Below are 15,074 nucleotides of genomic sequence, written 5' to 3'. Positions count from 1 at the left end.
CCGTATATTACCTTTCGGTAAACTACCATCTGGTTGTAAAGGAAAGCGTTGAACAAGCAAATGTTAAGGCAATGTCCCCTGACATGCTTTTAATTATGGTCTATAACGTGTCGGATGCAATTACTATCCTTTGTAGGAGCAATACTAAAGCTCACCCTATAATTTTTCGGTCTGGCACAAGGTCCTGTCTTCGACCATGCTATGCAACCACCGTTCTTACTGTTGATACCCGATTTGGTTCAGGTGACCTAATGAATTCCAGGTGAATTCCTAGGATTTTACGTTCAATGGTAATGAACGCATTGAAAATGGGTTTTCAGAAAACAAATCGGTTTGTAATTTTGATCAAAATATTTTCTCGTTCAAGCTCGAGTTTAGATATCATCGAATTCCATGAGTTTGTAATTCTCAATCTTTAAGGTCAATCTCTAGGATTGAGTAATATCAGTCTTAAAAGCTGATTTTTGATCTTTTAAGGAGATTATCCTTTCTGGGGATCTGATTCATTAGTCTTATCAAGCTAATTTACATGGCGTCCTCCCCATTTTACGAGACAGATCCTCTCATGGTTAGGATAAGTCTGACCACTTGGCGACCCTGTTTGATGTTGAGGTCCGTGGATTTCCTGCTGATTTTAGTGATGACTTTTCTAGATTTTTCGTCAACCTACAGCTGGTCTGGACGACAACTTCATGACCTAAATCAAGAAGCGCGTTTCTTTTTCGGAAGACTTTACTTCCTTTTAATGATGGAATTGATTCATCGTGTAGATCCATCTTTCTTTCAAATATATTACAATTTACCTGGTAAAACGGTTAATTTTGTCCAAAACAAAAGTATCTTCAATTATTTGTACAAAAATATGTGATATATGTTTTTAAATAACTTGGTAAATGTTTCTCACACTTGGCTTTTATTTTCCTTTTTATTGTTCTCTATTCCATTTTAAATGAATTCTAACATTTTGGGTTGTTTCTCAAATTATGTCCTTTCCGAGGTAACAATAATTTCGGTGTTAACACCTAGTTTTATCGTTCATAAATATGTATAAACATGATTTTGAATTCATTTAATTGAAAATTTTGAAAAATTTTACTAGAATTGGTAGTCAGTATATAAGACTAGGGCTGTTCTTTATTATCAGAGAGCACTAGATTCTAATACAACTACTGCATTACTAGTATTTTTAATGGTAACCAAGTGTATAAGTCAAAATTTTAAAAATCCGAAAGAATTTAACCCCTTCCCACACTTAAGATCTTGCAATGCCCTCATTTGCAAGAAATCAGTAACAATTTAAATTATTGAGGGTGATTAGCATAGAAAAATGATTAAATTTTACCAAAGTTTTCAAACATATTGGCGTTTAAAAGCAAAGATTTTTGGTTTTTTTTTATGTTTTTGGAATACTTTAATTCAATAAGATTAAAAATAATGATAATAAAATTTCTCGTCCCGCCCTCGGGTAAAGAAATTTCGGTTCAATGACCTAGTTTTCAACTCACGACGAATTTTTAGAAATCAAATTTTTAACTTAGCGAAATAAAGTAAATTTTTGTTTTTAAATTCACACCAAACTTAAATTTAAAATGCATAAAATTAAAAATTCATATTAATATTATTAAAAATTCACACCAAATTCATATTATATTTTTATTTTTATACATACAAACTTATATTAAAAATATTAATTTTTCTAATATTTACAAATTTAAATATATTGATTTTAAAAAGTTTATAATATTAATTTAATATTTATATATTAATTTTAAAAACATAGTAAAAATTAAAAATTAAAAATCTTTTTGGTCTTTTATCCCACTTTAATCAATCAAATATTATCAAAAATATACGCCCCTCTTTTCGGTAAAGTAATTTCGGTTCCATAACCTAGTTTAACTCATGACGAATTTTTGAAATATTTTGGTTTGATCGATTAAAGATATTTATACCTTAAGAATAAACGGTAAATTTCGCAGTGATGTAATAAATTTTTGTATGATATCAATAATTTCGGTCGCAAAACCTAATTTTATTGAATACCAATTTAATACTTTATAGCGAGCAATTTAGCGTTTAATATCAAAAGGTTAAAAGCAATAAAATAAAAATAAAAACTGTACATACTTACATGTGAAATAGAATTCTCAGTGACCTGCTTTAGCCCACTCATAAGATAGTCGAACTAATTGGTTTTCCATAGCTACATAGGGATAACCTCGAGCATTCAACGATTTTTCTTCTAAACATATGAACGGTCCTTCTCTGCATAAAGTAACAAATTTGGTATTTGAATATGTTTGATTATTTGAACATTTACCTTCGTGTGACCATTTTCCGCATTTGTGACATCTTTCAAGGTGTCGTGCTCTTCTTTTCGCTGCGGATTTTGATTTTCCTTTACCAAAATGTAACTTATTATTTTCGTTCCTGGATTCTTTTCTTACTCCATCCAATTTGCCTCTGATTAATGATACCAATTCACTTGGAAAGGTGTCATTATTACATTTAGTGATCAAAGCGTGTAGCATTAGACCATGGTTTAATTCACAGGAAGTCTTCATCTCGTAAAACTAAAAAAAAATAAAAATTCATAATGGGGGGAGAAGACTAGTTCTTTAGGGTCTGCTAGGGAAAGACCATTCGGATTCCATTCTCGAGAATTACACGAAAACAGAACATCTAACTCTAACAGAAATATGTATTACCCTAAAAAGATTCGGACCTCCCCACACTTAGTTTAGATGTGGTGTTAAAATTGTGATTAACTTCGTTGTCAACTTCCATCAGACTATCTATGTAATGTTTAACTCTGTGACCATTAACCTTAAATTCAATCCCATTTGAATTTATTAATTCTACTGTTCCATATGGGAAAACTCTTTTGACTATGAATGGTCCAGACCATCTTGATTTTAATTTTCCAGGAAATAGCTTGAATCTTGAATTAAAAAGAAGAACTCTGTCTCCTTCTTTAATTTCTTTTGAACTTCTGATTCTTTTATCATGCCATTTCTTCGTTCTTTCTTTATAAATTAACGAATTTTCGTATGCTTCATGTCTTAATTCTTCTAATTCGTTTAATTGACTTAAACGTAGACGTCCGGCTTCATGTAAATCAAGATTACATGTCTTCAAAGCCCAAAATGCTTTATGTTCAATTTCTACTGGAAGATGACATGCTTTTCCGTAAACGAGTTTGAAAGGTGTGGTTCCAATTGGAGTTTTGTAGGCTGTTCTAAAAGCCCAGAGTGCATCCTCTAATTTCATGGACCATTCCTTTGGATTTGATCCTACGGTTTTCTCTAGAATACATTTTAAAGCTCGGTTGGTATTTTCAACTTGTCCACTTGTTTGTAGATGATAAGCAGTGGAGATTTTATGAGTTACTCCTTATCTTTTGAGAACTTTCTCAAGTTGATTATTACAAAAATGAGTACCCCGATCACTTATTAAAGCTTTCGGTGTTCCAAACCTTGCAAAAAGACGTTTTAAAAAGTTGACTACAACTCGTGCATCGTTAGTTGGGAGAGCTTGTGCTTCCACCCATTTAGATACATAATCAATGGCAACGAGAATGTAGAGATTATTATGAGATTTTGGAAATGGACCCATAAAGTCAATACCCCAAATTTCAAATACTTCACATACTTGAATGACATTTTGTGGCATTTCATCACGTTGACTTATTTTTCCGGCCCTTTGACAAGCATCACAGGATTTGCAAAGAAGGTGTGCGTCTTTGAAAATTGTAGGCCAATAGAATCCAGCATCGTAAACTTTTCTTGCTGTTAGTTGAGGCCCATAATGCCCTCCTGTTGGTCCTGTGAGACAATGGTTTAAGATTTGACTAGCTTCATCTCCGAATACACATCGGCGTATTATTCCATCGGGATTTGACTAGCTTCATCTCCGAATACACATCGGCGTATTATTCCATCGGGATTAACTAGACATGTTTCAAATGTATCACCGAAGACTGAAAAGTCATCCATGAAAACTTCCATGCATTCTTCTATCATGTCATGAAAAATCGCCATCATGCACCTTTGAAAGGTTGCAGGGGCGTTGCAAAGTCCAAATGGCATGCGTTTGTAAGCAAAAGTACCATAAGGGCACGTGAACGTGGTTTTCTCTTGATCTCCGGGTGCTATTGGAATTAGAAAATATCCGAAAAAACCATCAAGAAAACAATAGTAACTATTTCCGGCTAATCTTTCCAACATTTGATCAATAAAAGGTAAGGGAAAGTGATCTTTTCTGGTGGCGTCATTTAATTTTCTATAATCAATACACACACGCCATCCTGTTACAGTCCTAGTAGGAATAAGCTCATTTTTCTCATTTGTAATGACAGTCATGCCACCCTTCTTAAGCACCCATTGAACTGGGCTTACCCATGGACTATCAGAGATTGGATAAATTAAACCTGCATCAAGCAGTTTAATAATTTCTTTTTTAACAACATCTTGCATATTAGGATTTAGTCTTCGTTGGCGTTGCACATACGTTTTATGACCTTCTTCCATAAGGATTTTATGTGTGCAATACGAAGGACTTATTCCTTTAATATCATGAATCTTCCATGCAATAGCTGGTTTATGAGCTTTCAACACAGAAATGAGTTGAGATTTTTCATTTTCAGTAAGAGAAGACGATATTATTACAGGTAATTCAGATTCACCATGTAAATAAGCGTATTTCAAATGATTTGGAAGTGGCATTAACTCTAATGTCGGTGGTTCTTCTATCGATGATTTATATCGATATCTGTCTTCTTCTTTTAGCATTTGAATTTCTTCTGTTGTTGGTTCATATCCATTAGCCATAAGTATAGCTAACATTTCAGTTTCATCAATTGGTTCAGTTCCTTCTCCTAAAGAACATTCTCCTGTTCCTTGTAATTCTAGAAATTCTTCTAACAATTCTGCATGTGAATCTATAGTTTGAATATAATAACATGTATCATCTGCAGATTGCGGTTGTTGCATGGCTCTATCAACAGAAAAGGTAACACTCTCGTCCTCTATACTTAGGGTCAGTTTCTTACCAAACACATCTATTATTGCTTTAGCCGTGTTTAAGAATGGTCTTCCTAATATGAGAGGAACTCGAGAATCTTCTTCCATGTCCAGAATAACAAAATCTACTGGAAATACTAAAGTACCAACTTTAACTAGCATGTTCTCCATTATCCCTCTAGGATATTTTACTGATCGATCGGCTAGTTGTATGCTTATTCGTGTTGGTTTCAATTCTCCAAGGTCTATTTTAGCGTATAGCGAATATGGCATTAGATTTATACTAGCACCTAAGTCTGCCAATGCTTCTATTGAACTAAGACTACCCAGAAAACATGGAATTGTGAAACTTCCTGGATCAGATAATTTTTTTGGTATCTTATTCAACAGCACTGCAGAACAATTAGCATTCATAGTAACAGCCGAGAGTTCTTCCATTTTCTTTCTATTTGTGATTAGATCTTTCAAGAATTTGGCATATCTAGGCATTCTTGAATTCACATCAATGAAAGGAAGATTGATATTTATTTGTTTAAACATATCCAAGAATTTGGATTGCTCGGCTTCAAGTCTTTCTTTTCTCATTTTACTCGGGTAAGGAAGTGGTGGTTGGTATGGTTTAACATAAGGTTTAGCCTTAACTGTGTTATCTTCATTAACCTTTTCAACTACCGGTTCTTTTTCCTTATCTTGTTCAGATTGTGGTTCTTGTGGAGTAGGAATAGCTTCATCAGAAATTACAGGTATTTTAGGTGGTTTAAGTGTAATACCACTTCTTGTGGTAATGGCTTTAGCTGTTTCATTCCGGGGGTTAGCATTTGTATCACTAGGTAAACTTCTCGGTTTTCTTTCACCTATCAACCTTGCTAGGTTGCTCACTTCTTGTTCCAGATTTTGAATAGAAGCTTGTTGATTTCTAAATGCTTGAGCATTTTGTTCATTGGTTTGTTTCTGAGATGTGAAAAACTGTGTTTGAGATTCAACTAGCTTCGACATCATATCTTCTAAATTTGGATTTTTATCATCGGTTTGTTGTGGTTTAATTGGAAAAATAGGTCTTTGCTGATTGTAAGTATTGTTGGATACTTGTTGATTACTAGGACCTTGTTGGTTGTTGTATGGAACATTTCGGTTATAATTCTGGTTTTGATTGTAGATTGGTCTTGGCAGTTGATAATTATTCTGATAATTATTTTCAGGCCTTTGGTTTATGTATGAAACATTCTCTCTTTGTTCCATTGTTAGTTCAATACTGAGACAATCTTTTGTCAAATGTGGTCCTTCACACTGCTCACAACTAATTCGTATTGAGTGAATATCTTTAGTCATCTTTTCCATTTGTCTCTCGACAGCATCTATCTTTGCAGAAATGGAATCTAAGTCATGGCTAGAATCGGCTCTAGCTGCTTTAGATGATCTAACGATATCTTTTTCTTGGTGCCACTCATGTGAGTGGGAAGCAGTGTTACCAATAATTTTGTAAGCGTCAGTTGCGGTTTTCTTCATAATGGAACCACCAGCTGTTATATCTATGTCTTTCCTTGTAATGATGTCGCATCCTTGGTAGAATATTTGTACTATTTGACAGGTGTCTAAACCATGTTGCGGACATCCTCTCAATAATTTTCCAAATCTGGTCCAAGCTTCATATAAAGTTTCATTTGGCTTTTGCGTAAACGTGACTATCTCCTTGAAGTCTTACGGCTTTAGATGCCGGAAAGAATTGTTTAGGAAATTTTTCAACTAAAACATCCCATGTATCAATCGCCCCTTCAGGGAACGATTCCAACCAATCTTTGGCTTCTCCCTTTAAAGTCCAGGAAAATAATATGAGATATATCTGTTCACCCTCCACTTCTCGGATTTTAAATAGTGTACATATCCTATTAAATGTACGAAGATATTCATTTGGATCTTCCTTCGGCGCACCACTAAATTGGCATTGATTAGTTACCATGTGTAGGATTTGTCCCTTGATTTCATAATCTGGCGCATTTATGTCAGGTTGAGTAATTGTGTGACCTTGGCCAGTGCGTTTAGCTCGCATTCGGTCTTCCATACTTAGAGGTTCCAGATTTTCCATGATTGAATTTGTTGAATCTGAATCACTAGAGGATTCTGATTTAATGGTTGGTTCCTCTACAATCTCCGTTTGAATGATTGGTGGTTCCGGAGGAAAGATTAATGGTTCAGGATCTCTGAATTGTCCTTGAATATCCTCCGGATTCTCAATTGTGAGGTCGGGTTCAAAAAATGGATTATCGAAAATTTGAATTGGAGTACTTGGTTGACTAGATGATGATTCTAAAGAAAAATCAACGGCGACAATATTGCCTAGATGTCTTGATCTGGTTACAGGTGGTGAACGTACAAAAGGTGGTGAACGTTTTGCTCGGTGCATTCACTGAATATCCTATTAGTTATAAAAGATAAAAATTATTAAAGTTATCAAATTAATAGACTTTTCTTCTTTTGCCCACGTTTCGAATAGCCAATAGATGCAGCAGGGAGCCAGAACCCTTTAAATCGGAAGCTCACAACTCAGCCACTAACAAATTCAACTATTACTACGAAGCAGAAACTTTGGATGTCTATCAATTTAACCACTTAAAATAATTTTTCGTTGAAATTTAAAGAAATTTTAGAGAAGAAATAGAAAATATCTAAGTCCTAAAAACTAGAGCGGCGAAAAATAAGAAAGAAAAAGAGCGCGTCGATAAACGTCGAAAAATAAGCGTCGAAAAATAAAAGTCGAAAAATAATAATAAAATGCAGCGTCGAAACTTAAAAGTCTAAAAACTAAAAATTAAAACTTACGTCTAAAGGTATTAAAGCTTAAAAGAAATACTATATCCCAAAACGGCAATAACTTAAAAAGTACTAAAATATAAAAACGGCGTCGCAAAATTCTAAAGCACCTAAATCTTAGTCTAAAGAAAAAGCACTTAAGGGATTTTACGGCAAAGCCTAAAAATCTAGAAATAAAAATAACAATGGCAAAAACTATGACTGAAAAGTAAATACGAGCGAAAAATACAAATATTACGCTAAAACGATTAAAATGGTACAAAATATAAAAATACACTTAAAGTTGTAAAAAGTACAATTTTTATGAAAATATTATTTTTATATTATTTATTTTATAAAACTATTAATTTTATAATTTATTAAAACTAATTAAACTAATTAAAACTAAAAAAATACAAAATAAACTAAATAATATAATAACAATACCCTAATTAGGGTTTTATTAATAATAATAAATAATACTCCGTAATTAATGCAGAATTAGGGTCAAACCTGGCATGTCAGATACGTTCATGCGATCGCATGAATTTTTGCCTTCGGGCTCATGCGATCGCATGAGCTAGGGTTTCGGGCCAAAGTTGGGCTGCTACAGTACCGGGCCTCAAGTGTTTTTATATTTTTTTTTCTGTTTTCTGTTTTAATAAATAATTATATAAATAAATAAAAACTTGTATTTTAAAAACTAAAATAAAAATAAAGAAACTTTATAATTTTATATATAAATAACAAACTATTAAAAATATATAAATATTTTGTTTTTCTTTTTATATTTTTGTATTTTTTTTAAAACGTATATTTTTACAAAATAAAAACTTAAGAAAACTTTAATAAAAATCTTTTTTTTATAGCGTTGTGCTTTCGGCGTTTTAGCGTTCCCCAGCAGCGGCGCCAAAAATACTTGATGTTAAAGCGAAGGGGTACAAAATACTATTAATTTTTACAAGGAAATACTATTAAATACGATACAATTTTACACAAGTGATTTATTTATTTATAGAGTGGATATACCTAAACCTTGCTACAACACTTATTGGCAGTGTACCTAATTGTACAGTAGTGTAGTTTTTAGTAAGTCCGGTTCGTTCCACAGGGAGACTTAAACTAGTTCAACGCTATATTAGTTTTAACTTATAATTGCAAAAATACAAAAATATAAATATGTAATATTATTATTATAAAAGGAGGGTTTTTACCGTTTAATGACCGGTTTGTCGATTTTAAAACTTTAGTCGCAGTTAAAACCTAATGTAAAATATTAAAAATAACTTAATTTAAAGTGTAAAATAAATAAAAATAATGAAATTGCGATAAATAAAAATGCGATAAAAAGTATGATAATTAAAGAGTACGATAATTAAAAGTGCAATTAAATACAATGACAATAAATAAAAGTGCGATAATTAAAAGTGCAATTAAATATGAAAATAAAGGAATTATGCTTATTTAAACTTCCGTAATCATGATGTTTGACGTGTTGATTTTAGTTTATTCCCATGGGTTAATTGTCCTTTGTCCTGGATTATTCAATATGTCCATACGGATTTGTCCATAATAGTCCATCAGTCATAATCATAAAGTGCGAAAGTCTTCGTCAAATTATTCTTATTCCCGAAGTCAAATATTCCAACTAATTGGGGATTCGAATTGTAACAAGGTCTTAATACTTTGTTTAATGAATAAACCAGGTTATCGACTGCGTGTAGTCCAAGGTTTTACTACTTTGTTAACAATTACACCAATTACCCTTGAATGTAATCCACCCCTGTTTAAACAAGTCTATTAACTATTAATCCAGTTCCGTGTCCGGTAAAATGAAAAATTATTGGTATTTATAGATATCCCGCCCACCGTACCCAGTCAAGCGTATGTGGTTATATATAAATACATCAAATTATAAGTCTATATATTAAATTAACGAGGTATCATTTAGTTAATATAAAGCCCATTAATAGCCCATAGTCTAATTTCCACAAGTGTCGTTCTTTTGTCCAAACCCCAATTATGGTACAAAGCCCAATTACCCAATTTTAATATTTTAGCCCAACATCATGATTACTTCGGCATTAAATAAGCATAATAATAACTTAGCTACGAGACATTAATTTAAAAATAACATTAATCATAACTTACAGTGATTAAAAATCGCGTAGCGTTACACGGACAGAATTTTGACTTACACCCTTACAACATTCGCTAACATATCCTTATTATTAGAATTTAAAATTAAAATTAAAATTATAATATATATATATATATATATATATATATATATTTACGTATGAGTAAGAAGAGAAAAAGATGATCGAATTCAGCAAAATGCGTTGCCTTTTATAGGCCCCATCTGGATACTGTTTTCTCCGCGAGTGCGAATTTGTTTGCCTTTGAATCTCTGCGAGTGCGGATCTGTGGATTCCAGCTCACACACTTTGGATCCTAGCTTGCCGACGGATTTTAAAATATAAATATAATATATAAATAATTTTAAGAATTATTTATATATTATATTATATTTATGTGCATAGTTGACTTGTAATTTTAGCTCCGTTACGTCGGACGTTGAAAGTTGACTCAGGTCCCGGTTTCGGATTTTCGAACGTCCTTTCGTACGATTTAATATCGTGTACTTTGCGTATTGCGTCTTGTACTCTTGTAATTTTGAGACGTTTCTCATCAATAATTTGAACCACTTTGATTGTACTTTGTACTTTCAAGCATTTTGGTCATTTGCGTCTTCAATTCGTCGAATCTGTCTTTTGTCTTCACCTTTTATTATTTAAACGAATATCACTTGTAAATATAACAATTGCAACTAAAAGCTTGTCTTTCTTGAGGGATAATGCTATGAAATATATGTTCGTTTTTAGCATTATCACACATATTGAGGAAGTTAAACCTGAAGAAAAGAACATCGGTGATGTTCCCGTCGCAAAAGAATTTCCCGATGTATTTTCGAAAGAATTACCGGGATTACCCATCGATCCATTGAATTTCAAATAGACCTTGTACCCGGAGCTGCACTAATAGCTCGTGCTCCATACAGACTCGCACCCAGTGAAATGAAAGAATTACAAAGTCAGTTACAGGAACTTTTAGAGCGTGGTTTTATTCGACCAAGCACATCACCATGGGGAGCTCCTGTTTTGTTTGTCAAGAAGAAAGATGGTACATTCAGGTTGTGTATCGACTACCGAGAGTTGAACAAACTTACCATCAAGAACCGCTACCTACTACCAAGAATCGACGACTTATTTGATCAACTACAAGGCTCGTCTGTTTATTCGAAGATCGATTTACGTTCTGGATATCATCAAATGCGGGTGAAGGAGGATGATATTCCAAAGACTGCTTTTAGGACGCGTTATGGTCATTACGAGTTTATGGTTATGCCGTTTGGATTAACTAACGCACCAGCTGTGTTCATGGACCTCATGAACCGAGTGTGTGGGCCATATCTTGACAAGTTTGTCATTGTTTTCATCAATGACATACTTATTTACTCGAAGAATGATCAAGAGCACGAAGAACATTTGAGAAAAGTGCTAGAGTTGCTGAGAAAAGAAAAATTGTACGCTAAGTTTTCGAAGTGTGCATTTTGGTTGGAAGAAGTTCAATTCCTCGGTCACATAGTGAACAAAGAAGGTATTCAGGTGGATCCAGCAAAAATTGAAACCGTTGAAAAGTGGGAAACCCCGAAAACTCTGAAACACATACGCCAATTTTTAGGACTAGCTGGTTACTACAGTAGGTTCATCCAAGACTTTTCCAGAATAGCAAAACCCTTGACTGCATTAACGCATAAAGGGAAGAAATTTGAATGGAAAGATGAACAAGAGAAAGCGTTTCAATTGTTAAAGAAAAAGTTAACTACGGCACCTATATTGTCATTACCTGAAGGGAATGATGATTTTGTGATATATTGTGACGCCTCAAAGCAAGGTCTCGGTTGTGTATTAATGCAACGAACGAAAGTAATTGCTTATGCGTCTAGACAATTGAAGATTCACGAACAGAATTATACGACGCATGATTTGGAATTAGGCGCGGTTATTTTTGCATTAAAGACTTGGAGGCATTACTTATATGGGGTCAAAAGTATTATATATACCGACCACAAAAGTCTTCAACACATATTTAATCAGAAACAACTGAATATGAGGCAGCGTAGGTGGATTGAATTATTGAATGATTATGACTTTGAGATTCGTTACCACCCGGGGAAGGAAAATGTGGTAGCCGACGCCTTGAGAAGAAAGGACAGAGAACCCATTCGTGTAAAATCTATGAATATAATGATTCACACTAACCTTACTACTCAAATAAAGGAGGCGCAACAAGGAGTTTTAAAAGAGGGAAACTTAAAGGATGAAATACCCAAAGGATCGGAGAAACATCTTAATATTCGGGAAGACGGAACCCGGTATAGGGCTGAAAGAATTTGGGTACCAAAATTTGGAGATATGAGAGAAATGGTACTTAGAGAAGCTCATAAAACCAGATACTCAATACATCCTAGAACGGAGAAGATGTACAAGGATCTCAAGAAATATTTTTGGTGGCCAGGTATGAAAGCCGGTGTTGCTAAATACGTAGGAGAATGTTTGACGTGTTCTAAGGTCAAAGCTGAGCATCAGAAACCATCAGGTCTACTTCAACAACCCGAAATCCCGGAATGGAAATGGGAAAACATTACCATAGATTTCATCACTAAATTGCCAAGGAATGAAAGTGATTTTGATACTATTTGGGTAATAGTTGATCGTCTCACCAAATCAGCACACTTCCTGCCAATAAGAGAAGATGACAAGATGGAGAAGTTAGCACGACTGTATTTGAAGGAAGTCGTCTCTAGACATGGAATACCAATCTCTATTATCTTTGATAGGGTTGGCAGATTTATTTCAAGATTCTGGCAGACATTACAGCAAGCATTAGGAACTCGTCTAGACATGAGTACTGCCTATCATCCACAAACTGATGGGCAGAGCGAAAGAACGATACAAACGCTTGAAGACATGCTACGAGCATGTGTTATTGATTTCGGAAACAGTTGGGATCGACATCTACCGTTAGCAGAATTTTCCTACAACAACAGCTACCATTCAAGCATTGAGATGGCGCCGTTTGAAGCACTTTATGGTAGAAAGTGTAGGTCTCCGATTTGTTGGAGTGAAGTGGGGGATAGACAGATTACGGGTCCGGAGATAATACAAAAAACTACCGAGAAGATCATCCAAATTCAGCAACGGTTGAAAACCGCCCAAAGTCGACAAAAGAGCTACGCCGACATTAAAAGAAAAGATATAGAATTTGAAATTGGAGAGATGGTCATACTTAAGGTTGCACCTTGAAAAGGCGTTGTTCGATTTGGTAAATGAGGGAAATTAAATCCAAGGTATATTGGACCATTCAAGATTATTGATCGTGTAGGACCAGTAGCTTACCGACTTGAGTTACCTCAACAACTCGCGGCTGTACATAACACTTTCCTCGTCTCGAATTTGAAGAAATGTTTTGTTGAAGAAGATCTCACTATTTCATTAGACGAAATCCAAATCAACGAAAAACTTCAATTCATCGAAGAACCCGTCGAAATAATGGATCGTGAGGTTAAAAGACTTAAGAAAAACAAGATACCAATTGTTAAGGTTCGATGGAATGCTCGTAGAGGACCCGAGTTCACCTGGGAACGAAAAGATCAGATGAAGAAGAAGTACCCGCACTTATTTCCAGAAGATACGTCAACACCTTCAACTGCTTAAAATTTCGGGACGAAATTTATTTAACGGGTAGGTACTGTAGTGACCCGAACTTTTCCATGTTTATTTATATTAAATGAAATTAATATTTACATGATTAAGTGTTTCCAACATGTTAAGCAATCAAACTTGTTAAGACTTGATTAATTGAAATAGGTTTTATATGGACAATTGACCACCTAAGTTGACCGGTGATTCATGAACGTTAAAACTTGTAAAAACTATATGATGACATATATATGGATATATATATATATATATATATATATATATATATATATATATATATATATATATATATAGTTAACATGATATTATGATAAGTATGTATCTCATTAGGTATTTTAACAATGAGTTATATACATAAAATTGAGTTTATTGAATTAAGAAACTCGAAACGATATATATAACGATTATCGTTATAACAACGTCTTACTAAATACATATGAATCATATTAAGATATTGATACACTATATTTAATCATGATAAATGATAAGTAAACATTTCATTATGTATATTAACAATGAACTACATATGTAAAAACAAGACTACTAACTTAAGGTTTTCGAAACGAGACATATATGTAACTATTATCATTGTAACAACAATTAAATGTATATATATCATATTAAGATATAGTAATATATCATAATATCATGATAATATAATAATTTAACATCTCATTAGATATAATAAATATTGGGTTAACAACATTTAACAAGATCGTTAACTTAAAGGTTTCAAATCAACATTTACATGTAACGACTAACGATGACTTAACGACTCAGTTAAAATGTATATACATGTAGTGTTTTAATATGTATTCATACACTTTTGAAAGACTTCAAGACACTTATCAAAATACTTCTACTTAACAAAAATGGTTACAATTACATCCTCGTTCAGTTTCATCAACAATTCTACTTGTATGCACCCGTATTCGTACTCGTACAATACACAGCTTTTAGATGTATGTACTATTGGTATATACACTCCAATGATCAACTCTTAGTATACCATGTGAGTCACCTAACACATGTGGGAACCATCATTTGGCAACTAGCATGAAATATCTCATAAAATTACAAAAATATGAGTAATCATTCATGACTTATTTACATGAAAATAAAATTACACATCCTTTATATCTAATCCATATACCAACGACAAAAAACACCTACAAACACTTTCATTCTTCAATATTCTTCATCTAAGTGATCTCTCTCAAGTTCTATCTTCAAGTTCTAAGTGTTCTTCATAAATTCTATAAGTTCAAGTTTCATAAAATCAAGAATACTTCCAAGTTTGCTAGCTTACTTCCAATCTTGTAAAGTGATCATCCAACTTCAAGAAATCTTTCTTATTTACAGTAAGATATCTTTCTAATACAAGGTAATACTCATATTCAAACTTTGATTCAATTTCTATAACTATAACAATCTTATTTCGAGTGTAAATCTTACTTGAACTTGTTTTCGTGTCATGATT

This window comes from Rutidosis leptorrhynchoides, chromosome 2, assembly GCF_046630445.1.
Source record: "Rutidosis leptorrhynchoides isolate AG116_Rl617_1_P2 chromosome 2, CSIRO_AGI_Rlap_v1, whole genome shotgun sequence".
Classification (NCBI taxonomy): domain Eukaryota; kingdom Viridiplantae; phylum Streptophyta; class Magnoliopsida; order Asterales; family Asteraceae; genus Rutidosis; species Rutidosis leptorrhynchoides.
Note: the sequence above shows the minus strand (reverse complement) of the source record.